The following is a 5,515-nucleotide window of genomic DNA, read 5'->3' as shown; positions in this document are numbered from 1 at the left end:
AGGGTTAAGCAGGGTACCATGGCTCGCGCCTACAATGCCAGCAGTTGGGAAGCTAAGTCACGATTGCTGAAAGCTCCATAGAGAATTACTGGACTGCATGGAATACGGAGTGAGAACCTGTACCAAAACAAACAAACAAACAAACAGGTAGGTTGATAAATAAGCAAGCAAACAAGCTGAAGGTTTCAGGAGAGAAAGCGAGGAAACTGGTGGAAGCAAAGACTCCTTTCCACTTGAGTTTGGGCTTCTAATTTAACCAACAGGCATTATTTGCTTTGGAGATTAATTCAGCCCTTTAAAAATTTCAAATCCACTAAGGCTTTACAGTGCTGAAGTTACATTGTTTTAAGACGAGATAAGATTTCATCCTAAAACGAAATACAATAAGCATTCTTGCAACCCCCACCCCCAATTTCTATTCTAAAATTAACCCATCACGTGCTGTTGGCGTTATACTTAATTGGAAATCTAGATTTAAAAACCGGAAACAAATCAATCTTTTATTTCCAAGTAGAAACAAAAAAAAATGTGTTACTTAAGGTTTATGGCACACAGTTTAGGGGAACGCATCTAAGCAAGGAATGGGAAGCAGACATGGAGGCGTCCCAAGCAAAAGATACGTGCTGTAACACGCTCAGCGGGGCGGATGTTTTGCACAAGGTTGCCGTGCGCACCAGGAAAAAGCGGCGCATGCATCCCTGCGCACGCGTCTGGAGGGATTTGACTCCTTCAGGGCGGACGAAAGAGCGGGGACCTAAAGGAGGAGGCCACTCCTCATTCGTTTTGGACGTTCCACGTGGAACAAGAGCATGGCGTGCGGTGGAGGGGGGGGGGGGAGAGACCATAGCCTAATGGCTCCGCAGGCAAATTACAGAGAATGCGTCAGCTCCGCTCCCTGACTGCTCTGGGCCTACCCCCTTTTTCCCAGCCTCATCACTTCCTGTCTGACTAGCACACGCTTCAAGGGCTTGTTTCGGGCCGGAAGGAGTCAAATATCTTCCCTTGCTCGATCACCGGGGTGCTGCGCACTACGCAGGCTCGGCAGCACTTCGGGAAGTGGCAGCCGACTCGGGAGGGGTCGGTCTCCGCCTATACTCCCACGGTGGCGGCTGCGGCAACAAGGCTGGAGGGAAGGGGAGGGGCGGAGAGCGTGGGCCGGAAGTGAGCTCAGCGGAGGTCTGGGATTTGGCAATCCTTCCGCGTGGCGACTGCGCACGCGCGCGCCTTGGACACCGCGGCTTTTCGCCCTGTTGCCCCGCCCTTAAGACAAGGATGAGAAAATAAACTGGTTCCCAAACAACTAAGCATTTTTATTACAAAATTGTCTATTCCGGGACCTAATACTCCCATGTCTTTGGTATGGCTTTTTTGTTCAATGGATTTTTTTTTCCTGTTCAAAACAGGAAAAGCCTTTTTCCTCATTGACAACAAATGACTCCAATCAAATATATTACTGTAATTTTACATGTGGTTGTACTCTGGTGGAATGACTGATGTGTGTCTGCAGCAATAACACACTTATAAATATTATGTTTTTAGATCTGGTGAGATGAGTCAGCCAGTAAAGGTACTTGCTGCCTATTCTGACGGGGACTCATGATAGAAGTCCTCAGACCTCCACGTGGACTGTGACAGTGCCCCTCACACTATAAATAAGTGTAATACTAAAAATTGAATAAGCAAATGTTTTTAGATGTTCTAAAATGTCGGAACTAGAGAGAGAGGGCTCAGCGGTTGGAAGTACTTAACTGCGCTTGCAAAGGACTGGCATCCTGCTTTTAACAGTTCCAGAGGAATCCGATGCCCCTGACTTCTGCAGACACTTGCACACACGGGCATACCCAGACAATACACATACCCACATAATTAAAAAATTCGTACAAAGAAATCTTTAAATGGTACTATTATTATTATTATTATTTTTGACTGCATGTGTGTGCGTTTAGTGCACCGCGTGTGTGTCTGGTGCCTGTTGGAGCCAGAAAGGGCATTAAGTCTCCTGAAACTAAGGTTACAAACAGTTGGGTGGCCGCCACGTGGGTACTGAGAATCGAACCTGGGTCCTCTGTAAGAGCAGCCAGTGCTCTTAACTGCTGAGCCATCATCTTTCCAGCCCCTAAAAGAAAATCTTTAATATACATAAAAGTATATATTATATCATATATATTATATAACATATGTGTAGACTATACACACACACACACATATGTAGGACCAGTTTGAACTCTGGGCCTCTGCAAGAGAAGTAAGTAGCTTAACTGCTGAGCCATCTCTCTAGCTCCATTCATTTATAATAATAATAATAATATAAATATATTATTTTTAATTGTTTGTACATGTGTGCATTTGTGTCCTCAAACATGAGTTCAGGTGTTCACAGACACCTCCTATCCCCCCGGTGCAGGAGTTCTAGGTGGCTGTGAGGCACCTAATGTGGGTGCTGGGAACTGATTTTGGATCCTCTGCAGGTACAACATGAACTCTTTATTTAGCCACCTCTTCATCCCCCCCTCAACCACCCAACCCTATTTTTTTTCCTTTTGTTTGAGACTGGGTGTCATGTAGCCCAGAGAGGCCTGGACCTTGCTACTTAGCCAAATGTGATTAATCTTCATGGCCAGCTTCCCTGGGTTTAGAATCACCATGGATATACACATCAGGATGTGTCTAAGAGTGTATTTCCAGAAAGGTTTAACTGAGCAGACAAGACTCACCCTGAATACAAACAGCAACGCCTCCTCGTGGGCTTGTGGGCTGTGTTCCAGAACTAAATAAGGAGAGTGCAAGTTGAACACCAGCACCAGGTGTCTGCTTCCTGACTATGATACAATGGAGCTGCTTCACATTCTTCTGCTTTCACAGCCATCAAGAACTCCCAAACTATAAGCCAAGACAAAGCCTTCATTCCTTAAATTGCTTTTTTCCAGTATCCAGAAAACCGATACTGCTAAGGCAGGCTGTTGCTGTGGTAAACCTGCGTGGTTCTTGGATCTTTGGATATTATTTCCAGGAGGAACAAGGAAGTGTCTAGAACTAGGGCCTAGAAAAGCTAAAATGCTGCAAGCAGAGCTAAACTGGCTATTCTGGTGAGAATTTTTTTTAATTTATTTTTTTAATATTAGTTAGAGTTTATTAACTTTGTATCCCAGCTGTATCCTGCTCCCTCATTCCCTACCAATCCCACCCTCCCTCCCTCATCTCCTCCCTTCCCCTTTCCAAGTCCACTGATAAGGGAGGACTGCCTCCCCTTTCATCTGACCCTGGTTTATCAGGTATCTTCAGGACTGGCTGTAAAGTCCTCCTCTGTGGCCTAGCAGGGCTGCTCCTCCCTCAGAGGGTGGTAGGTTAAAGAGCCTGCCATTGAATTCATGTCAGAAATAGTCCCTGTTCCCCTTACTAGAGAAACCCACTTGGATACTGAGCTACCATGGGCTACATCTGAGCAGGGGTTCTAGGTTATATCCATACATGGTCCTTGGTTAGAGAAACAGTCTCATAAAAGACCCCTGTGCCCAGATGTATTTGGTCCTTGTGGAGCTTCTATCCTTTCCACGTCATACTAACTCCCCCTTCTTTCATATGATTCCCTGCACTCTGCCGAAGGTTTGGTTATGAGTCTCAGTATCTGCTTTGATACACTGCTAGGTAGTCTTTCAGAGGCCCTCTGTGTTAGACTCCTATCTTGTTACTTGTTTTCTCCTACGTCCAATGTCTAAAAAGACCACAATGCTTAGAGAAATATACAAGTGGAGGCCCACTTTTTGAGATTTCAAAAGGGAACATGGATTCTAGAGGTGATTCTTGTTATATATTTTGGTAAGGAGGGAACCCAAACAGAAAACAGGGGGAAAGTTCCCTGCTCTAAAACTACCACCTAGTCACAGAGGCCGCTGTAGCTTTAAGGAGGTTGACTAGAACCTAGATTGAGTTGACTAAAAACAGAACTGACAGCTTTGCCCATGTGGCCTTCATGCAAGATGCAAGAATACTAAGGGACAGTAGGGTGGTATCATAAAATTTGCTAAGACCCAATGAGACCAAGAAATGTGTGGCAGGGTGGGAATCCTTCCTTCTGAGGAGACCGAGAGGCCATTGTGTGACGATCTAGAGGTGAGGCCAAAATCGCTATGGAGACCACAAAATAGTGAAGCTGTCAGGACCATGGTGTACCTAGAATTTCTGAAGCCTGGATGATTCCCAACATGAACCTCAGGTGCCTGAGAAGGAGCTGCCTTTTTGATGTTTGCCCTGCTGGGTTTTGGTCTTGCTCTGGCCAGATCTTTTGTTCCTATGCACCTATTCCTCACTGTGCAAATGGGACTATTTATCTTCACAAAGCATGCAATTTGTATTTTGATTTTTTACAGGGGCTTACAGTTAACACGTCCTTAGGTCCCAGATGAGACCATTTAAAGGCTATGGAGACTTTTAGAGATGGACTAGATGTATTTTGTAATGAGGTGAAAATAGGGCTTTAGGGTAGATTCAAAGTGGTGCGGTTTGGTTTTATGTGTATAGTTAACAAAGGATGGAGTTGTGAAGATTAATCGTATCAATTTGATTGAGTAATGTGCAACCACCATGGAAACACATCTCTCTGGGTTTGCATATGAGCCTATTTCCAGAAACTGTGAGACCAAGGTCAGAACAAATACCTCACAGGTTGAAATAAGACCAAAACAGAGAACATACCTTGCAGGATCAGAGCTCTGTTTATAGTTAAGTTTTCTTGGTGCTAAAATCAAGCTAAGAGATAAGTCTGTTCTGTATCAAGGCCCTGCTAATTATGGTCCTGGTCTGATGCAGACTGCTGGTAAAGCAACCTCCCCCCAAACCTTGCCGTCTATCTTTGCCTTTGTTCCTCCTCCTTTCAATGTATCTTTTTAAACAATGAATAACTGCCAACTCTCTCACCCTGTGAATACCTTATCTCTATTTAAAACAAAAACATCAAGAAACCAGCGGGGGCAGCCCTCCAAAACTCCCAGCAGTGAGGCATGCCTGGGAGGGGGAGGCAGGTGGATTGTTCAAAGGCTGCCTAGGTCTACAGAGTCCAGGACAGCCAGGGATACTACACACAGAGAAACCCTGTTGCGAAAACAAACAATTGGTAAAATGTATACTTTGCTTCTCAAGATCTTTGCAGAAGCCAATTTAAAAAAAAAATGTGTAAGTATTTCGCTTACATGCATGTCTGGGTACTATGTGAATGCCTGATGCCTACTGAAGCCAGATAAAGGTGCTAGATTGCCTAGAACTGGAGTTAGAGTTATGAGCAGCCACGTGGGTCTAGGAATTGAACCTAGGTTCTCTGGAAGAGCATCCAGTGCTCTTAACCACTGAGCCATCCTCTAGCCCCAGACACTAGTTTTCAAAAATCAGTCTCATGAGTACCTTTTTTTCTTTAGACAGGGTTTGACTTCAGGCTGGCTTTGAATTCAGTCCTCCAGCCTCAATGCTCTGAGTGTTAGGATTATAGGCCTGTTGTTTTCACTTAAAAACAAAACAAAAAGTA

This window comes from Meriones unguiculatus (genome assembly GCF_030254825.1).
Source record: "Meriones unguiculatus strain TT.TT164.6M chromosome X unlocalized genomic scaffold, Bangor_MerUng_6.1 ChrX_unordered_Scaffold_30, whole genome shotgun sequence".
NCBI lineage: Eukaryota > Metazoa > Chordata > Mammalia > Rodentia > Muridae > Meriones > Meriones unguiculatus.
This window is presented reverse-complemented; position numbering follows the sequence as displayed.